The sequence below is a fragment of the Octopus bimaculoides genome, chromosome 2 (genome assembly GCF_046866305.1).
Source record: "Octopus bimaculoides isolate indiv1 chromosome 2, ASM4686630v1, whole genome shotgun sequence".
In the NCBI taxonomy this organism is placed as follows: Eukaryota; Metazoa; Mollusca; class Cephalopoda; order Octopoda; family Octopodidae; genus Octopus; species Octopus bimaculoides.
The window spans coordinates 128,527,432-128,537,431 of NC_142929.1; the positions used below are offsets into that span (position 1 = coordinate 128,527,432).

At 34.3% G+C, this 10,000-nt stretch overlaps 2 long non-coding RNA genes across 2 annotated transcripts in view; one reads left to right on the forward strand and one right to left on the reverse strand.

The window, feature by feature from the left end:
- Window positions 1–10,000, reverse strand: part of LOC149137233 (uncharacterized) — a 16,926-nt gene that overhangs the window by 6,293 nt on the left and 633 nt on the right. The window contains exon 1 of the long non-coding RNA XR_016240744.1: window positions 9,707–10,000. This exon is cut by the window's right edge and continues 633 nt beyond it. This is a non-coding gene — a long non-coding RNA (uncharacterized LOC149137233). The remainder of the gene's footprint in view (window positions 1–9,706) is intronic.
- LOC106880205 (uncharacterized) overlaps window positions 9,163–10,000 on the forward strand; it is an 8,997-nt gene continuing 8,159 nt past the window's right edge. Inside the window, exon 1 of the long non-coding RNA XR_001410722.3 lies at window positions 9,163–9,482. This is a non-coding gene — a long non-coding RNA (uncharacterized LOC106880205). The remainder of the gene's footprint in view (window positions 9,483–10,000) is intronic.

Here is a 10,000-nt window from a genome sequence, read left to right on the forward strand (position 1 = left end):
GAACTCAGACCAATTGACAATATTTTTCTCCATTCAGCCATTTCAAATACATTCTTTTCCCTACTAATCCTCACCAGTTTTATTGATAATTGAACAATTATTATGTATTAGAACGTTTTTGTTTTTGGAGAAAATAATAATTTTCTAATACGAGGTGACTCTGGCATAACATGTTATGAGATATTGAACATTGTGACTTCCATGCATTTCTCAAGATCAGAATCGAAGTAATTGAAATCATTTCAATCTAGAATTGAAACTAAGTTTGCCGAAAACATGACCCTATACTACAAACACTCGAACATGAATAAATAAGGGCCAAAGATTTAAACATAAATGTAAGTTTAATCCACTTTCGTGTTTAAATCTTTGTCCCTTATTATTTCCTTTATAATATACAAGATATTTCAAACTGAAGAGCTATGGGATTATGGATGCTTATTGAGAGTTGGGAAGTGGCCTACTGCTATGGCTGCCAAAGCATGGCCGTACACGCGTAGGTCTTCGAAAACATAACGTATATAGATCAATTCACCAGAGACACTTAACGCCTCCCTGAAGACCTCCCTTAACTAATGCAGGATCGAGATAGATGGTGTGTGCGGGTAAAAAATGTCCGAGCAAGCTCGACTTGATGATGAGCAGTGGACGCAGGTACGTTTTCGATGTAAAAGAAATGCAATGGTTGAATGGTTATGTGTAAGTTTATTAACGAGTACACGAGTTCATAACCTACAGAAGCAAAATCATTTAATTCTGCTTGACTCAGATCATATTTGGAGAATACACTTTATACTTGTTGGAAAGTTATTCGTGGGAAATTAATATCTTGCCAAAGTAGGGGTCTCTTTTTCATTGACTTAACTCAGGGGTTCTTAACCATTTTTTTTTTAATCTATGAAGCCCTTTGATTACCATTTCATTCTGGTGGATCCCCATAGCAACTCGATGTTTCAAAACTAGTTTTATAGATAGATACTTCTTTCAAAAATTCTATTTTCTAAGAATTAACTAGAAATATAACATAATTGTATTTTTCTTCAGTTTTAATTAATACCTCTGAAATTTTTGAATAACTCATCATAGATTGTTAATTCTTTAAAAGAAAAATCGGATCTTTTTTAAAACGGGGGCCACATTTTTCATTAACGAAACACTTTGAAACTTGGAACACTGGTAGAATGTGTCATATAAAACATCTTTTTCTCTTAGTCTTCTTTAAAAAAAAAGAAATCCATAAATTATTCCATGTTAAAGTTGTCGTATTTCTGTAATTTCAACCAATCACTGACGTCCATTCAGCCGATATACATTAAGTGCCGACTACATAAACAAACGATTCTGAAACAATTAATCCTAACCCTAACCCTAACTCTAACCCTAACCCTAACCCTAGGGTTAGGGTTAGGGTTAGGGTTAAAGCAAATTTAAAATGAAAAAAGCAAATGAAACGAAGAATCGTTTGTTTATGTAGTCGGCGCTTAATGTATATCGACTGAATGGACGTCAGTGATTGGTTGAAATTATCGAAATAAGACAATTTTTTACATGAAATAAATTCGAATACAAAAATATTTTTCTGTTCTATAACACAAAATAGATAAGTATACGAAGTTTGAAAATCTTTCGGTACCAAAAACACTACGTAAAACATTAATGAAAAATGTGGCCCCCGTTTTAAAAAAGATCCGAAAAATCAAATAAAAAGTTAAATGTTTCAAAGCGATAATAAACTTGTCATTTCTATTGCTGAAAAGTTCAATAATAATAAAAAGAAGTTGAGAATATGTCATAACAATGTTTTTCGCGTCCGTTCAATTATAATTGATGTAAGTTTCGTTAATATCTGGAAAACATAAATCTTTTCATTCACATAGTTAAACAATAATAATCCGATATTTTTATTTGATATTGTAATAGTTTCAGTAAAAAATCCAATACAGCTATTTGATATTGTAATGGCTTCAGTAAAAAATCCAATGTTTTTCTAATCCCAAAACGCGTACATGATTAAACTAAGGTTGGTTGGATTTGTTATTTTTTCTTCTTTTTGCCTATGTAAGTTACGAGTATCACTGTCTGTGGAGATATATTGTAGTAGAAGAATTAGTAGTTTGACTGCTATTTCTAAATTTCGGTATGTGGTGAAGCAACTTTTGCTCATCCCTTAATTATATATATATATATATATATATATATATATATATATATATATATATATATATATATATATATATATATATATATATATATATATAGGTGAGAAAGTTGGTATGTGAAAGCACGTGGTTGGATGTATAAAAGATAATAAGAGTGAAAAAACTACAGAAGGCTTGTGTTACATGGTTAAAGTATATATTTAAATTATGTCAGAAAAATGTTAGAAAATCTTTTTGGTATATAAACATTGTATTTTGAGAAATAACCGGTTTCGTGTTGTCTTTTCAAATTTCTCTACTTCATTGTAACGTGTTCGCTCCAGTCTGAAAAAGAAGAGTTCTAGATAGGGGTAGGTAATTAGGGATTTCTTCCGGTATAGGGGAGATAATCGAAATCTAGGAGGTGGTAGAATTTGATTAATTTACCATGGTTTTGTTCTATATTTGTTTCCCTTTTTTCTCAGTGGGGTGATGAATTTCCTTATTTAAATGTGTTAGCAATGGTTAAGTTTGGGTTTGTATTTTTGAATGAAAACGGTTTCCTTATTTAATCTAATCTGTGTTGGTGTTTTAATGGCACATTGATAGAAAGGAAAGATTATAAATTGTGGTAGCATTTGTTTTGCGCATTTCTCAATATGATCACTAAAAGGTATCATTCTATGTAGTTCTCGTGGCAGCCCGAGCATCTTATTACATAAATAAGATTTTCTGAGGCACAAGTAAAGTTAGATTTAACTTTGAATTCGTGTCCCTCTTTGGAGAGGAATTCTGAACCTTCTAGAATGTTTGGGCATGTTGCACAATTTGGTCGACCACATTTGTTTACTTTCGCATCTGTTGTTTCGGAAAATAATTTTGCCTTTGTGAGGATCTTTTTCAGTGATTTTGGTTGTTTGTGGCTTTTGATGATTTTGTGTGTGTGTAAAATTTCCTTTAATTTGGGGTCCTTATGTAGCATTGGTATGTTTTGGGTGATGATGGTGAAGGCTTCTTTGTTTCTGGGGTTGTATGTGGATATGTACGGCAGTATTTTCGGGGAATGTGTGTTGCTGTGTTTAACTTTTCTTAAGTTTTCTATGTTAATTTGTGATGCACGTCTGATTCCATCCTATATGAGTTGAACTGGGTAGTGTCTGTCAATTAGTGTGTTTTTGAGTTTTTGTAGTCTGTAGTCTCTAGTATTTTGTTCTGACACTATTGTGCATATCCTTCTTGCAAGGTTGAAGGGAATGTTTGTCTTGGTGTGTCTTGGGTGGCATGAATCAAATAGTAGATATTGTTTGGCGTCTGTGGTTTTGTAAAATATGTCCGTTTCTATTTTTAGGTTTACTTTTTTAATTAGTATATCCAAGAATGGGAGCTCCTTTTGGTTGTACTCCATTGTGAACTGTATGTTTGGGTTGAAACTGTTCAATAGACTTTTGAGTTTCAAGAGTTCATCTGTGTTTTCATTCCAGAGTATGAAACAGTCGTCCAGGAACCTTTTCCAATTTTCTTTTATGTATTGGGAAAGGGTGTTTCCAAAGGTGGATAAAGACTCCTGGTATATTATTATTTCCAAGTAACCCATTGTTAGGTTCGCAATGACTGGAGCTGCCCTAGTGCCCATAGCAATTCCGGATTTTTGTCGGTAGAAAGTATTGTCAAACATGAAGTGGTTGTTTCGTAAGATGAATTCAACCGATTTAGTAATGAATTCTTTACTGATCCTGTTTGGGGTTTCTTTCGGGAATTGATCCACCCAGAATTGAATTGCTTCAAGTCCAAGCTGGCCCAGCCTGTGAAACACACAGACTAAGTGAAAAAGATCCTCACAAAGGCAAAATTATTTTCCGAAACAACAGATGCGAAAATAAAAAAATGTGGTCGACCAAATTGTGCAACATGCCCAAACATTCTAGAAGGTTCAGAATTCCTCTCCAAAGAGGGACACAAATTCAAAGTTAAATCTAACTTTACTTGTGCCTCAGAAAATCTTATTTATGTAATAAGATGCTCGGGCTGCCACGAGAACTACATAGGGTCCACAGGATTATCGCTCAGACGTAGATGCACTCTGCACCGCCAGCAGATTGCATGCCCAGAATACCGAATGATACCTTTTAGTGATCATATTGAGAAATGCGCAAAACAAATGCTACCACAATTTATAATCTTTCCTTTCTATCAATGTGCCATTAAAATACCAACACAGATTAGATTAAATAAGGAAACCTATTTCATTCAAAAATACAAACCCAAACTTAACCATTGCTAACACATTTAAATAAGGAAATTCATCACCCCACTGAGAAAAAAGGGAAACAATTATAGAACAAAACCATGGTAAATTAATCAAATTCTACCACCTCCTAGATTTCGATTATCTCCCCTATACCGGAAGAAATCCCTAATTACCTACCCCTATCTAGAACTCTTCTTTTTCAGACTGGAGCGAACACGTTACAATGAAGTAGAGAAATTTGAAAAGACAACACGAAACCGGTTATTTCTCAAAATACAATGTTTATATACCAAAAGGATTTTATAACATTTTTATAACATTTTTCTGACATAATTTAAATATATACTTTAACCATGTAACACAATCCTTCTGTAGTTTTTTCACTCTTATTATCTTATATACACACACACACACACACACACACACACACACACACACACACACACACATATATATATATATATATATATATATATATATATATATATATATATATATATATATACATATATATATATATATATATATATATATATATATATATATATATATATATATATATATATAACGATATCTCAAATAAAAATATCACGTATAGAAGCAGTGAGAAATGAGTATCTGTGACGTTCACGCTTTTACCCTTAGCATTAAGGATTTAAAGTGGTTGTTGTTATTGTTGTTTTGTTCCAAGTTGCCCTCGATCGACCTCGAGAATGATTACAGAGTGCCAAAGTCAGTGATATTTCTTTGTACAAATAGAAACCTTATTGGGGGATTTGTAATACTTGAAGCAAGTAAATAGTAATGCGCTCAAATCCCTTATCAACTCGATTACTTTGCACCATGTTGCAATTCATAAACGTTTAAAAAGACTTCACCCTTTTGGCAGATTGACAGATTCACGATCAATACTATGAAATGGTTTGCGCTTATCGGACCAACCACAGAAACTAACCGAATTTTTCAGTTACTAAATCTTTTATAGATAAAAATATATAATGCAAAATGGTCACCAGGTAAATTTAAAGAGATTTCTTATGCATTCTTCGCAAACAGCAGCATTATTTTGCTCATATCTAGAATGTCATTCAGTGTCAATAACCACCTCCTACTTTGATAGGAAAATCAACTATAGTTTATTGTTATCAATAGAATTTTAACAATTCAAATGTGTGTATATATATAACTATAGGTTGATAAGCAACATACACACACACACACGCGCGCGCATATATATATATCAAAATAAGCAACAGGATATCAAGAAGTGATGCAGTATGACCGTTTCAAGCGGCTCCATTTAATTGAGCAATGCAATCATTACATCTATTTAAATGCAGGGCTATCCTCAGCTGCACAATATATATATATTGGTTTTGATGGAAAAATCTGTTAGGATACTTCCGATCAAAAATGTTTAGCGGTATTTCGTCTGTCTTCACGTTCTAAGTTCAAACTCCGCTGAGGTCGACTTTGCCTTTCGGGGTCGATAAATTAAGTACCAGAAAAGACCAGAAAAGAATATTTGTTGTGTATTTCATGAGTAGAAAAAGTGTAGTACAAGAATATCTTGAATTTGCTTTTGTGTTAAAAGGGACAAGATTGTTAGGGTTCTTTTGAACGATGTTTTGATTGTCATTATCTATTGATTCTTTGTTTATTGCATGGCGTGGCTGTCGTATATGCGTGAAGGTTAAGGCACCGTAACGGCTGGTTATCATCTGCGCAGGAGTGAATTTGTAAGCAAGAATCGAGGTAGGTTGAAAAGAGGCCTGTCAGTGGTTTTGATGGAAAAATCTGTTAGGATACTTCCGATCAAAAATAATAGAGATAGGCAGAACCCATAAGTAAATAACTTAGCAAGCTGTGTGTAATTAGTGGTAAAGTTAACATAACAGAATTTTAAATGATAAAACTTTGACTCTTCAAAAAAAAAAAACATATTTTAAGTCAAACATAAAAGTTCTTGTTTACTTTATGCATTGTAAATATCAGTCTAGCCAAAAAACAGCGCCAGCATTGTATTATGTTCTGTTATTCTTCTATTCATTTACTTGTTTCTGTCATTTTACTGCAGCCATGCTGGAGCACTGCCTTAAAGGGTTTTAGTCGAAGAAATCAACCCCAAGACTTAGTAGCAGACACTTGCCCAAGTTGCCATGTAGTGGACTGAACCCGGAACCATGTGGTTGGAAAGAGGTAACTTCGTACAACACAGCCACGCCTGCAGTAGATATGTGAACTACTTCTACGTTGATTGAAAAAATGCCGACCAGCTTTATCGGGTTCTCATCAGCATTTTCACCTATCGCGGGAGTCTTGAAACATATCACCCGCGATAGTCGAGGGTATACCGTATACATAATGTATGTATGTTTGTGTCTGTGTATGTATAAATGTATGTATATATATGACGTACATATATGATGTGTATGTATATATATATATATATATATATACGCACACACACATTCGTATATACATATCTGTCTATCTGTCTATTATCTATCTACTTATCTTTCTCTCTCCCTAAATACTTCCCTCCCTCCCTCTCTACCTACCTACCTACCTACCTACATACATACATACATATGTACATAAATACATTGCCTAAATACCAATCTTGAGAAATTAAGTTTCTCAAAACCCGAAAGGGGAAAGCGAATTCGAAGACTACAGATCCAATCCATCACTGGAACTGTAAAAATCTGTAAAACTTTCCAGAAGTTTATCATTTAAATATATATGAGCATGTCTAGATATGCAACTATATGCATGAGAATACATACATAAAGAAAAACATACAAATCTGCATATATGCATCCATTCGATAACCAGTAATAAAGTCACAAATTTTGGCTAGGAGAAAAAGTCATAAGAAAAACAGTGAAAATTAATTTATGGTTGCCGGTAATAAAGTCACAGGAAAAAAGTCACAATTACTTTATGGGATCCGGACAAAACTCCACTGAGACAAAATCCCCCGGACAAAACCCCAGTAACTTTTTTCCTGTGACTTTTTAACCCGGATTCATACATACATACATACATACATACATACATACATACATTCATACATACAAAAATAATCTGTTGTTGATGTTAAATTTCCAATAAAGGAGCCTTGAATCTAGGTTAGAAACCGGTTCTTTCTCTATTGATAAGAAATCTTGAATTAAAACTGAACAATGACATACATACATACATACAAAGGAGCCTTGGATCTTTGTTAGAAACCGGCTCTTTCTCTATTGGCAAGAAATCTTGAAATGAAACTGAATGATAATGTACATACATTAATGCGCGCGCGTGAATGCGTGCGTGCGTGCGTGAATGCGGCTGTCTCTCGAATTCGAGGATGATTAGGTGATATGTATCATGCTTTCGCTAAATGTCTTAATGCCTATGAAGTCGCGAGGAAACAAATACCGTCTCACAATTAATAAAACTTGTTCAAATCCACCAGGCACCAGTATTTATTTGTTCTCGAGATAAAACAACAGCGACAATACAAACAGAAAAGGGACAGAGATTGATATATGAATACTTCAATACTATTAAACGTCATTTTAACAAGAAACATTAAGTAATTTGTCCATTTGCGAGAGACACTGTGTCCAAATAGAGCATCGGGCCAGTAAGCTGAATGATATAGTCCTAGCAATATTTATCCTTCATCTTGTCTCACTTCCCTTCTATTTCACTATGGTTTATTTCACCTAAACCATCCCTTCTATTTCACTATCTTCCTCCGCTTCCTCCTTCCCAGAAATTCAGAGGATTATAGAAATTCCACACGACACACGAACTCACGCAAATATGGCCCATTTGTTTTGATTTCAAGTATTTTCTGCGAAATACTCTCGTCACGAAAGAAATGGCTCTCGGTCTCTTGACGACAGAAGTAAATGTTTATTTGAGAATAGCCTGCCAAGGATAACGACCTCCACCTCTGTCTATCTGCTTATCTCTTTCTTCTTGCACCTCTCTCTCTCTTTCTCTCTCTCTCTCTCTCTCTCTCTCTCTCTCTCTCTCTTTCTCTCTCTTTCTCTCTCTCTCTCTCTCTCTCTCTCTCTCTCTCTCTCTCTCTCTCTCTCTCTCTCTCTCTGTTTTTGCTTCGAGTCTCTATATTGATCGTTACTATAGTAGTCTCCAAAGCTCGTGTTACGATCATGTCCTTTCATCCGCGACGTGTAAGAACATGAAATGTTGACTGATCAATGAAACAATATATACCAAAACAGAAAACCTGAAGCATTCGAAAAAACTGCTCATACTACTAATATTAATTAAAACAAACAAACAAACAAACAAACGGAAAAAGAAAACAAAGGAAAAGAAAACCTAAAGATTATAAATATGTAAGATGCTGTGATGTTCATTCCATTCTAACTGAAATTGGATCGCAAAAATTGCTGCGCAATAGCAGTTTTTTTAAAAGAAGAAAAAAAAAAAGAATAGAGATGTGAGCGGAAGCAACAATATATCAAAAACAACAAAAATAATAGTGACAGTAACTACAGCAACAACAACAACAACAGCAAAAACAAAAGTCGTAATTGCTTTGCTGCGGTTGATTGAAATTGGAAAGAGAATGTGCAATGAAGGAAAACATACCACACACAGAAAATAGATGAGAGAGAGAGAGAGGGGGTGAGCGAGAGAAAGAGAGAGGGGGGTGAGCGAGAGAAAGAGAGAGGGGGGTGAGCGAGAGAAAGAGAGAGGGGGAGAAAGAATGAGAGATAGACAGACAGAGACAGAGACAGAGAGGCAGGTAGAGAGTGAGAGAAAGAGAGTTTATTTTCTCGGACGCTGGATGGATTATGTATAAATTATGTCAATTCGTTTCTGTATAGATTTAAACAAACAATCTCTTACAGTGTAATGAAATGTTCATTTTATGGTTAATGTAAATCAATTATGACCTCAAGAGATGAAGTAAAAGTTTTTGTAGTTATTACGTCATAGGCGGACATGTCGAATATAAACAGTTTTGTCCAATATTCTACGCGATCTTATCCGGTTTGCTCAGTAATAATATAGAAGAAGATGTGTTAGCATTTTGCAAAATGTTAACGTCCTGCACCTAAATAATTGTAAGGTTGTATTTGTTTTTGTTTGTTTTAATTATTCTTATATTCGGTTATTCGTCACCGACATCCTATATCCTATACAGTTACATCGTCCTATTATTACTGCTCACACAGTATAAATCAGTTGCATGAGACATACCAAGAAGACAGGTATGTATGTATGTATGTATGTATGTATGTATGTATGTATGTATGCAGAATTCAAGTAAAATGAGAGGAGTACTTACGTCTTCTTAGATTACTAGTGCTGTTTTCGTCTGTGTTAGTTTCTGCTGTAATCTTGTAAGCGAAATTCCACGCGATATAAGGTATATTTTCAAAATCCAGTCTGAGTAACGCTACTTTGGGATGTAAGAAGCGTTACTCTTATTTATAATGGAAGAAATAAACCAGTTACTGATTTAGACTAGAGGAGTCGGCTTGAATATAGAAGCGAACGTTCAAAAATATATTTTAAAAGGCCCTCTACGCCTGATGTTGACGGCTCCATGTATGTATATGCATGTATGTATGTCACTTCT